The sequence below is a fragment of the Oncorhynchus kisutch genome, linkage group LG3 (assembly GCF_002021735.2).
Source record: "Oncorhynchus kisutch isolate 150728-3 linkage group LG3, Okis_V2, whole genome shotgun sequence".
Lineage (NCBI taxonomy): Eukaryota > Metazoa > Chordata > Actinopteri > Salmoniformes > Salmonidae > Oncorhynchus > Oncorhynchus kisutch.
The window spans coordinates 46,193,479-46,206,083 of NC_034176.2; the positions used below are offsets into that span (position 1 = coordinate 46,193,479).

The window sequence follows — 12,605 nt, forward strand, 5'->3', positions numbered from 1 at the left end:
CGCGCTACCAAAGTGGGGTGAGCCAGAGGTGGAGCGGGGTCTACGTCCCGCACCAGAGCCGTCACCGCGGATAGATGCCCACCCAGACCCTCCCCTGTAGGTTCAGGTTTTGCGGCTGGAGTCCGCACCTTGGGGGGGGTACTGTCCTGACCTTAGAGAGACGTTTTATTTCTCTATTTGGTTAGGTCGGGGTGTGATGTGGGGTGGGCATTCTATGTTTTGTTTTCTATGTTTTAGCCGGGTATGGTTCTCAATCAGTGACAGCTGTCTATCGTTGTCTCTGATTGGGAATCATACTTAGGTAGCCCTTTTTCCCTCCTTCGGTGTGGGTAGTTGACTTTTGTTAGTGGCACTTAGTCCTCTCCAGACCTCCGGTGCTTCACGGTTGTTTTCATCGTTTGTTTTGTTGGCGTCATTTTCTAAAATAAAATGAATATTTACGCTAACCACGCTGCACTTTGGTCCACTTCTTTTGACGGCCGTGACACTTGCCATAGATTTTCAAGCAGATTTAAGTCAAAACGGTAACTTGGCCAGTCAGTCTTCTTGGTAAGCAAATCCAGTGTAGATTTGGCCTTGTGTTGTAGATGTATTTTGTATTCTGTATATTTGTATTCTTCTTTTCACTCTGTTATTTAGGTCATTATTGTGGAGTCCATCCTCAATTTTATCCCATCACAGCCATTGAACACTGTAGCTGTTTTAAAATCCCCATTGGCCTCATGGTTACATCCCTGAGCAGTTTCGTTCTGGTCCTGCAGCTGAATTCAGAAGGACGACTGTATCTTTGATGTGTCTGGGTGGTGTAATACCTCATCCAGGGCATATCTATTAACTTGACATTGCTTAAAGATACCTTCAATCTCTGATTTGTTACTTCTACCAATCACTGCCCTTCTTTATGAGGCTTTCGAAAAGTTCCCTGGTATTTGTTGTTTAATCTGTGCTTTAAATTCAATACTTGACTGAGTGGCCAGATGTTGTATGTACTGTACGGGGGACAGAGGAAGGGTTAGTCATTCAAAAATCATGTCAACCTCTGTTATCCATCTAACTTATTATATTATTTGTTAAGCCAAATTTGACTCCTGAACTAGTTTAGGCTTGCCGAAACAAAGGGGCTAAATACTTATGCGACGAATATACATACACTGTACATTACGACCACATGCTCTTTCCATGACATAGACTGACCAGGTAAATTAAGGTGAAAGTTATGGTCCCTTATTGATGTCACTTGTTAAATCTACTTCAATCAGTGTAGATGAAGGGGAGGAGACAGGTTAAAGAAGGATTTTTAAGACTTGAGGCAAATAAGATGGGGATTGTGTATGTGTGCTATTCAGAGGGTGAATAGGTCACAAGATTTAAGTGTCTTTGAACGTGGTATGGTAGTAGGTGCCAGGTGCACCAAACAGTAACACTGCTGGGTTTTTCACACTCAACAATTTGACACAACTGTTGGTAACATTGGAGTCAACATCTAATCAAATTCTATTAGACCTTACAGTGAAATGCTTACTTTCGAGCCCCTAACCAACAATGCAGTTTAAAAAAATACGGATAAGAATAAGAAATAAAAGTAACAAGTATTTAAAGAGCAGCAGTAAAATAACAATGGTGAGACTATATACAGTGGTGTACAGGCACAGAGTCAATGTGCGGGGGCACCAGTTAGTTGAGGTAATATGTACATATGGGTAGAGTTATTAGAGTGACTATACATAGATGATAACAACAGAGAGTAGCAGCGGTGTAAAAGAGAGAGGGGGGGGGGGCAATGCTCAGGAGCCTTATGGTTTAGGGGTAGAAGCTGTTTAGAAGCCTCTTGGACCTAGACTTGGAGCTCCGGTACCGCTTGCCGAGCGGTAGCAGAGAGAACAGTCTATGACTAGGGTGGCTAGAGACTCTGACAATTTTTAGGGCCTTCCTCTGACACCGGGAGGTAGTTAAGGTGTTCCTAATGTTTGGGATAATCAATGTAATATAGATTGTTGACAAAAAATGACAGTTAAATCCATTCTAATTCCATTGTGTAACAGTCAAATGTTAAGAAATCCAAGGGGTCTGAATACTTTTGCAATGCACTGTACATACTGTATCTGTGTGTGTGTGTGTGTGTGTGTGTGTGTGTGTGTGTGTGTGTGTGTGTGTGTGTGTGTGTGTGTGTGTGTGTGTGTGTGTGTGTGTGTGTGTGTGTGTGTGTGTGTGTGTTGGGATGCATGTCCCGATGTACCTCTGTCAGAAGGTTCTTGGTTCACCGCTCCTCTGACTCTTCACTCGTAAATCTGCAGAGTGTGTGTGTGTGTGTGTGTGTGTCCTGCAGCTCTCAGGGTGAGACACGTGACAGTGTTCTCCGTGTCATCGTTCCCAGCTGAGCTCTTATCGAACGCAGATCCTGTTACCAGACACAAACACACTCCTCCAGAGAGAGGCAGCTCCGCCCTGTATCCCAACTCTTTCTGTCACTACTCATTAGGCTTTGTCGCCCTCGGAGACGGAGTCTGCGGACTACGCCCATCCACCATCCCCGCCCACAACGCCTTAGCAACACCCAAGCATACTTGATGGCTTGGGTTGCCCCTAGCGGCGACGTGGGTTAAGTTGGTTTAAAACAGAAAAACAACTCCACGGTTAAGTTTAGCCATTTGTTAAGACTAGCCTTGCTAACTCGTTGTGGATGAATGGTGCAGTGGTCTCTAAGCTGCACACTCCTATTTTATAGACCCTAGTTCAGTCCCAGCTCTGGGTATAATTTTTTTTTGCCCCTAGTGGACGGTTTTGACAGAGTCTCCCGACATCCTGAGGACCTTCAAAAACGTCGCATTTTGACTTGAATCTGGAGTGATCTCCCTGCTGTCGCTGTAGTGTACGTGTGTGTGTGTGTGTGTGTGGCGGGGAACGGGGGCAGCGCTCCCAGGAGGGAAGCTTGTTATGTTGAGGATTGATCGCTAGGTCTCTGTGGTCTGACTAAAGACTCTCTGGATGGTTGGGCTCTGGTCAGCTCTGAGTCACCGCTCCCTATAAACTGCCATCCCTCATGTGTCACACACACACTCTCGCACGTGCACATACACACACATACACAAACACACAGACACACACTCCCTGTAAGGGCATGCAGAATCTGCGGTCACACCTCTGAAAGGGATCTACAGCTCTGTGATGTGATCTTTTTATCTGTAACAACTGTGACTTTCAGGATTAAGCTTTCTCCATAGGATTCACAGAATACTTAGAAATACTCCTCTCAATCAACGTCATTTGACGCTTTGATTCGCTATGCTGGTAATATACATTGTGGATACGATTTATCTGACCTCATTACCAGTCCAGTGATGCGTTTTTGATTTACTCATAACGAGATAACGATTTTGGGTCCTCGGGTCCTCTTAACGTAGAGGAGATTATATTGCTTGATATTAGATTTGGTTTAAGATGACAGTTATATTGAATGTTTTAATTGATTCAGTGTTTACTGTATATCTTTGGAGTGGTTCACTTGTTTATGAATTCTTCTTCATAGCCTTATTGTCTCACATCACATAGACAGTTTGACAGATATACTGTAATATAGTGGGTGTATCCATTAAACAGAAAGATAGAAAGAGTGTGTGTGTGTGTGTGTGTGTGTGTGTGTGTGTGTGTGTGTGTGTGTGTGTGTGTGTGTGTGTGTGTGTGTGTGTGTGTGTGTGTGTGTGTGTGTGTGTGTGTGTGTGTGCGTGTGTGTATAATGTGTGTATAATGTGTGTACCTGCGTGTTCAGAGTACAGTGATGGTGTAAGTGCGTGTGTGTATGTTTTTGTGTGTGTGTGCTAACCAAAGTGTTTTATTATAGTCAGCAGAACGCACCAGGCTTGTTCCAAACCAACCAACCGTGGGACAGCTTTTACGGGACTGGCGACACCCGCTCCTACTACCTCCACGACGTACGCCATATTTCTGACTCCCGCCGCCTGTCTGTTCGCCGTCGAACTATACCCTGTTTAGCAAGTCCCTGGAAGGAGGTATTTTACCAACTCACTTCACTTACTTTATACTATTTTACCATCTTACTTCACTTACTTTATCCTATTGTACCATCTTACTTCACTTACTTTATACTATTTTACCATCTTACTTCACTTACTTTATACTATTTTACCATCTTACTTCACTTACTTTATACTATTTTACCATCTTACTTCACTTACTTTATCCTATTTTACCATCTTACTTCACTTACTTTATATTATTTTACCATCTTACTTCACTTACTTTATCCTATTTTACCATCTTACTTCACTTACTTTATATTATTTTACCATCTTACTTCACTTACTTTATCCTATTTTACCATCTTACTTCACTTACTTTATATTATTTTACCATCTTACTTCACTTACTTTATACTATTTTACCATCTTACTTCACTTACTTTATATTATTTTACCATCTTACTTCACTTACTTTATCCTATTTTACCATCTTACTTCAGTTACTTTATCCTATTTTACCATCTTACTTCACTTACTTTATCCTATTGTACCATCTTACTTCACTTACTTTATCCTATTTTACCATCTTACTATTTACGGGTCAATTGCAACCAAGAGGCAGAACTTCACGCCAGCTCAGTTCAGCTGTACGGAATGATTGTCAAATAGTTAAATCTGCTTAGTTTGCTCAAATAAAAGGTTTGATTTATACCGAAGATAATACTCCCCAGAGGGCGAATTGGTCTTGAAATATATTTGCAACAACCAGGACTAAAAGTTAACACCGCAATTCGCTTTAGGGAGTAAAATGGTGGCCAATATTGGTTGCAATTGACCCTTCACTTACTTAATCTTAGCATCTCTCTTTTCTTAATTTATTTATAATTTTAGTTACCAGTATTGATTTATGTATGTATTTCATGTTTTCAATTTAATTGTCCCCATTTTATTAATGTTCATTCATTTGCAATGACAGTTTGCAATGAAGAACACTTTCCCCTAAGTTCCATTGGTGGGTGGGTGGGTGGGTGTGTGTGCGCATATATTGATTTCGCATTCGCTATGTTTTGAGTTATGTGTCCTCATTTTATTCATGATCGTGTTAGTCTTCTCTCGACACTCCCATTACCTAACATTCTGTTTCAGTTCAATCCACATGTTTTGTTTCCTCGTCCTCACTTTTCTGTGGTTTAGAATATATATTATTAAAACAGTTCTCATTATTAAGCTGTAGTTAGATAGTTTATAAAACTAGGCAAAGTCAGATTTCTCACAGACGTACAGAGAGATACTGTATGTTATTTCTGTCCTGTCTTGTTCTGTCTGTCTGTGTATTTATCTGTTCTGGGTTGTTCTGTCTGTCTGTGAAATAACATATGGTCTGTTTAAAGTCAGCTAGATGTAAATACTGTAGACTGGTTGGTTCCTCTGTATCACAGCAGTAAACTATCTGCTCCTGATTTCTGACTTAATTAACATGAATTCATGTTTACACAGGAAGACTTTGCATGCCCACTTAGTCTGTGAATATAAATAACATGTTTTCTTTTGGTGTAAGCTAGTTAGAGATAAGTAGTCTAGGAAATCTCAGATCTAGGACTGGTACATTGTTGGATGCAACCTGTCTGTCTAGAGAGACTATGAGAGGAGTGCTGTTTTTGTTTGAAGGCAGAGAAAGAGAGGCCTCTCTGCCCGTTGAGAGTCTAGGCCTTTCTGCTCGTTGAGAGGAATGACAATAGTTTTTAATGATTTTATTATGATAGGGTTGAACTGACTACAGTCTAAAGTAACTAGAGGATTGGCGTTAGATAACCTCTTGTTTTCATGTTTGTTACCAGAGTACAGTAGTTATGGAAAATCAACTATATTTTTCCTTTTTCCCTAGACCTATACTCTGAGTAGGCCATTGTTACAAAATAAGTTGGAGAACAGTCCATGGAGAACAAGAGCAGCTCCTCCCAGCTGCCCACTGCACTGAGGCTAGGTAACACGGTCACCACTGATAAATCCATGATAATCAAACATTTCAAAATGTATTTCTCTACGGCTGGCCAAGCTTTCTTCCTGGCTACCCCTACCCCGGCCAACAGCTCCTCAACCCCCGCAGCTACTTGCCTGAGCCACCCCAGCTTCTCCTTCACCCAAATCCAGATAGCAGATGCACAAGCATTTCGCTACACTCGCAATAACATCTGCTAACCATGTGTATGTGACAAATAAATTTGATTTGATTTGATTTGATTTGAGCTGCAAAACCTGGACCCGTATAATTCAGCTGGGCTAGACAATCTGGACCCTCTCTTTCTAAAATTATCCACCGCCATTGTTGCAACCCCTATTACTAGCCTGTTCAACCTCTCTTTCGTATCGTCCGATATCCCTAAAGATTGGAAAGCTACCGCGGTCATCCCCCTCTTCAAAGGGGGTGACACTCTAGACCCAAACTGTTATAGACCTATATCCATCCTGCCCTGCCTTTCTAAAGTCTTCAAAAGCCAAGTTAATAAACAGATCACTGACCATTTCGAATCCCACCGTACCTTCTCCGCTGTGCAATCCGGTTTCCGAGCCGGTCACGGGTGCACCTCAGCCACGCTCAAGGTACTTGTCACGTTCTGACCTTTATTTCCTTTGTTTTGTATTTATTTAGTATGGTCAGGGCGTGAGTTGGGTGGGCAGTCTATGTTTGTTTTTCTATAATTTGGGTATTTCTATGTTTCGGCCTAGTATGGTTCTCAATCAGAGGCAGGTGTCATTAGTTGTCTCTGATTGAGAATCATACTTAGGTAGCCTGGGTTTCACTGTGTGTTTGTGGGTGATTGTTCCTGTCTCTGTCTTTGCACCAGATAGGACTGTTTAGGTTTTTCATGTTTATTGTTTTGTAGTGTTCATGTGTACATTTACATATTAAAAGAACCATGGACACTTACCACGCCGCATATTGGTCCTCTGATCCTTTTCGCCTCTCCTCTTCGGAAGAAGAGGAGGAAATCCTTGACAGTACTAAACGATATCATAACCGCCATCGATAAAAGACAGTACTGTGCAGCCGTCTTCATCGACCTGGCCAAGGCTTTCAACTCTGTCAATCACCGTATTCTTATTGGCAGACTCAATAGCCTTGGTTTCTCAAATGACTGTCTCGCCTGGTTCACCAACTACTTCACAGACAGAGTTCAGTGTGTCAAATCGGAGGGCCTGTTGTCCGGACCTCTGGCAGTCTCTATGTGGGTATCACAGGGTTAAATTCTCGGGCCGACTCTTTTTTTCTGTATATATCCACACTATCTCTCTTGCTGCGGGTGATTCCCTGATCCACCTCTACGCAGACGACACCATTCTGTATACATCTAGCCCTTCTTTGGACACTGTGTTAACTAACCTCCAAACGAGCTTCAATGGCATACAACACTCCTTCCGTGGCCTCCAACTGCTCTTAACCGCTAATAAAACCAAATGCATGCTTTTCAACCGTTCGCTGCCCACACCCGCCCGCCTGACTAGCATCACTACTCTGGGCGGTTTTGACCTAGAATACGTGGACAACTACAAATACCTAGGTGTCTGGCTAGACTGTAAACTCTCCTTCCAGACTCATTTCAAACATCTCCATCCAAAATCAAAATCAAATCTAAATCGGCTTCCTATTTCGCAACAAAGCCTCCTTCACTCACGCCGCCAAACTCACCCTAGTAAAACTGACTATCCTACCAATCCTGGACTTCGGCGATGTCATCTACAAAATAGCTTCCAATACTCTACTCAGCAAATTGGGTGTAGTCTATCACAGTGCCATCCATTTTGTTACCAAAGCCCCTTATACCACCCACCACTGCGACCTGTATGCTCTAGTCGGCTGGCCCTCGCTACATATTTGTCACCAGACCCACCGGCTCCAGGTCATCTATAAGTCTATGCTTGGTAAAGCTCCGCCTTATCTCAGCTCACTGGTCACGATAACAACACCCACCCGTAGCACACGCTCCAGCAGGTATATCTCACTGGTCATCCCCAAAGCCAACGCTTTTCTGCTGCCAGTGACTGGAACGAATTGCAAAAATCGCTGAAGCTGGAGACTTACATTTCCCTCACTAACTTTAAACATCAACTATCTGAGCAGCTAACCGATCGCTGCAGCTGTACATAGTCCATCTGTAAATAGCCCACCCAATCTACCTACCTTATCCCCATATTGTTTTTATTTACTTTGCTGCTCTTTTGCACACCAGTATCACTACTTACACAACATCATCTATCACTCCAGTGTTAATCTGCTAAATTGTAATTACTTTGCTACTATGGCCTATTTATTGCCTTACCTCCTCATGCCATTTGCACACACTGTATATAGACTTTCTTTTTTTCTATTGTGTTATTGACTGTACGCTTGTTTATTCCATGTGTAACTCTGTGTTGTTGTTTCTGTCGCACTGCTTTGCTTTATCTTGGCCAGGTCGCAGTTGTAAATGAGAACTTGTTCTCAACTAGCCTACCTGGTTAAATAAAGGTGACATAAACAAGTTTATTCCGTAGATGTATCCTGTAAGAGTAATGTTACAAAATGTGTCCTTCAGATGACATATTGTTTGATTGTCTCCTGATCTGCCGAGACTGAGAGACATGGAAAAAAGTCATTGTTTTAAATGCATTAATGGTGCCCTTGGACAAGGTTGCCCTGGCACTGGTAGTGGAGTGTTTTGGAAGGTTGTGTGTCTCCTCCAGTCTCTCTCTCTCTCTCTGTGCGTGCGTGCGAGTCTCTGGCTGAGTTTAGACAGGCAGCCCAACTTTGATCCTTTTTTTAACCATACAGATCAGCTCTGAAAAAGATCTGATGTGATTGGTCAAAGGACCAATTAGTGGAAAAAAATATCAGAATCAGCCTCTGTTAGTTCTTCGCCCCCTTCACAGAAAGATTTACCCAGAGTTCCCTGCAGGGCCTCTTCTCAGAAGCCACCTCTGCAGCCCTCTCTTACAAGTGAGCTACGATGCTGGGAGGCCTGACAACACACATTTTTATTTAATTAAGAGTAATTAACAAAATAATCACTGTGGTGACCTTCTTTCCTCCTTCTCATCCCTCTCCAACTCTTTCGACCCTTTTCTATCTCCTCCACCTCTTCCTCCTCTACCTTCTCATCCTATTAAAAATAATAAAAAATGCCCTTTGGAAGATGTTTTTATCCAAAACACTTACAGCCATGCGTCCATACATTTCACGTATACAGTGAATGCGGAGAGAATTCCGACCTCTTGACTTTTTCCACATTTTGTTACGTTACAGCCTTAATCTACAATTAGGTTTTTCCCTCATCAGTCTATACACAATACCCCATAACAACAAAGCGAAAACTGTTTTTTAGAAATGTATAAAATACTTATTTTTTTAAATACCTTATTTACATAAGTATACATACCCTTTGCTATGAGACTCGAAATTGAGCTCAGGTGCATCCTGTTTCCATTGATCATCCTTGAGATGTTTCTACAACTTGATTGGAGTCCATTTGTGGTAAATTCAATTGATTTAACATGATTTGGAAAGGAACATACCTGTCTATATAAAGGTCCCACAGTTGACAGTGCATGTCAGAGTAAAAACCAAGCCATTTGGTCGAAGGAATTGTCCATAGGATTGTCTCGAGGCACAGATCTGGGGAAGTGTACCAAAAAATGTCTGCAGCATTGAAGGTCTTAAATGGAAGAAGTGGAAGAAGTTAAATGGAAGAAGTGGAAGAAGTTTGGAACCACCAAGACTCTTCCTAGAGTTGGCCGTCCAGCCAAACTGACCAATCGGGGGAGAAGGGACTTGGTCAGGGAGGTGACCAAGAAACCAATGGTACTCTGACAGAGCTCCAGAGTTCCTCTGTGGAGATGACAGAACAAGCATTTCGGTACACCCGCAATAACATCTGCTAAACACGTGTGTGTGTAACCAATAAAATGTTATTTATTTGATTCCAAAAGGACATCATCTCTGCAGCACTTCACCAATCAGGCCTTTATGGTAGAGTGGCAAGAAGGAAGCCACTCCTCGGCAAAAGGCACATGGCAGCCCACTTTTTGCCAAAAGGCACCTAAAGGACTCTCATATTCTCTGGTCTGATGAAACCAAGATTGAACTCTTTGGCCCGAATGCCAAGCGTCACATCTGGAGGAAACCTGTCACCGTCCTTACGGTGAGGCATGGTGGTGGCAGCATTGTGCTGTGAGGATGTTTTCAGTGGCAGGGACTGGGAGACTAGTCAGGATCGAGGGAAAGATGAACGGAGCAAAGTAAAGAGAGATCCTTGATGAAAAATTGCTCCAGAGTGCTCAGGACCTCAGACTGGGGTGAAGGTTCACCTTCCAACAGGACAACGACCCTAAGCACACAGCCGAGACAACACAGGAGTGGCTTTGGGGCAAGTCTCTGAATGTCCTTGAGTGGCCCAGCCAGAGCCCGTACATGAACTCGATCGAACATCTCTGGAGAAACCTGAATATAGCTGTGCCTATCCTGCAGAGGATCTGCAGAAAATAATGGGAGAAACTCCCTAAATACAGGTGTGCCAAGCTTGTAGCGTCATACCAAAGAAGACACAACGCTGTAATCGCTGCCAAAGGTGCGTCAACAAAGTACTGAGTAAAGTGTCTGAATACTTATGTAAATGTGATATTTCAGTTTTTGCTAAAATGTCTACAAACCTGTTTTTGCTTTGTCATTATGGGTTATTGTGTGTAGATTGATGAGGAAAAAAACAACAATTTAATTCATTTTAGAATAAGGCTGTAACATAACAAAATGTAGAAAAAGTCAAGGAGCCTGAACTCTTTCCAAGTACACTTTACATTTTACACATACTCTTCCCCCTCCTCCCTCTCTTTCTCATCCTCCTAGACCCAAACCCTGTATCTTCCTCTTTCCTCTCATCTTGTTTTCCTACTATCCATAACTGTAAGCTATAACTATGAGTGCAATACATCAGCTGCTGTGGTTTTAGCATTTGTTTCTCCAGTACTGCGTGTATAGATTTTAATCAAACACTTTTTAATCAGAAAGATTGCTCAGCAGATCCCGAAGGGACATTTTTTTCACAAATAAAATCTTGGCAGACGGTTTTAAAACAACCTCAAAAACAAAGTCAGACTCTCTGAAGGGAAGGAAAAGAGAAGAGAAAAAGAAAAGAGGGAAGGCAGAAAGAAAGAAAGAGGTACTGCTCACTGGATCAATGGAGTTGTCAATGGGCGACCCTCCCCGGCAACATTAGAACACCATTTAAGCAGATTGGGAACACCATGAGAAGAGGGTAGCTGCAGCCCAATATGGCAACCAGAGTATGGGCGAGTGGGTGTGACATAAGGAAAGTAGGGGAGTGTGGAAAGGAGTGGGTGTATTGAAAAAGTGTATTTTTTCCACCATTTCTTACCACGCAACTACCATGCCGCGAGAGTATGGACTTCTATTTTGAAGCCAGAGGATGAGTCTGAGTCGTACTGCGTTAAATAATAGTTCATAAAACTGACTATTGCTTATTTTTTATTAACAGTACTGATTACTGTTGCTTGTTTGCTTTGTATTTGTGCGCCCTGATATTGGCTACTAGGTATCTACTTCCCATGCCGTTGCGGGACAGTAGTGCTTTGCAAGCAGGACACTGTCCCGGTGTTGTTGCTGTTCATGCCCTCTCGATTGAGTAGACTGCATGTACACTGAGTATACAAATGATTAAGAACACCTGCTCTTTCCATAACATAGGCTGACCAGGTGAATCCAGGTGAAATCTGTGATCCCTTATTGATGTCACTTGTTAAATCCACTTCAATCAGTGTAGATGAAGGGGATGAGACAGGTTCAAAAAGGATTTTTAAGCCTTGAGACAATTGAGACATGGATTGTGTATGTCTGCCATTCAGAGGGTGAATGGGCAAGACAAAAAATGTAAGTGCCTTTGAACGGGGTATGGTAGTAGGTGCCAGGCGCACCGGTTTGTGTCAAGAACCGCAACGCTGCTGAGTTTTTCATGCTCAACAGTTTCCAGTGTGCATGAAGAATGGTCCACCAGCCAACTTGACACAACTGTGGGAAGCATTGGACCAGCATCCCTAGGGAAAGCTTTCGACACCTTGTAGAGTCCATACCCCGGCAAATTGTTATTTATTCTGTGGGCTGTTAGTTATTAGTTATTTCTTGTGTAGGCTGCTATCCTACTTGAAATAAAATCATGGGAGGGAAAAATATTGCCACGTTACTACTGGCGACACTGGTATAGTTGCCCAATGGGTAGCACCTTAGGTCTGCAAGCACCTCCATACACAACCGCTGCACTGACATTGCAGTCTTCTGTACACACCACACATGCACACACAGACACACACACACGCGTATACACATTACACACATACGCACGCGCACACACACTGTGTCCCCTGACTCCTGCAGTCCCGCCTTTCGACTCGCCATGCAGCCCAGTCTGCCACGCAAAAGGGTCTTGAGTGAGAACAAATCTGCCAACTTAGCTGATTCTCTTTCCATACACCCACTCCTTTCGAAACGCCCACTCAGCCAGACTCCGGTCTCCATATTGGTCTGCAGCACCCCATACTTGAACACCATTGATTTACAGATGTAGGATCTTCATTTGATCACCC

General features: G+C 42.8%; 1 protein-coding gene across 1 annotated transcript in view; it reads left to right on the forward strand.

The window, feature by feature from the left end:
• Nucleotides 1-3,883: 3,883 nt before the first annotated feature.
• Nucleotides 3,884-12,605, forward strand: part of LOC109883845 (tight junction protein ZO-2) — a 117,807-nt gene continuing 109,085 nt past the window's right edge. Inside the window, exon 1 of the mRNA XM_031807251.1 lies at nt 3,884-4,007. The gene's annotated coding sequence lies outside the window, so the exon portion shown is untranslated. The remainder of the gene's footprint in view (nt 4,008-12,605) is intronic.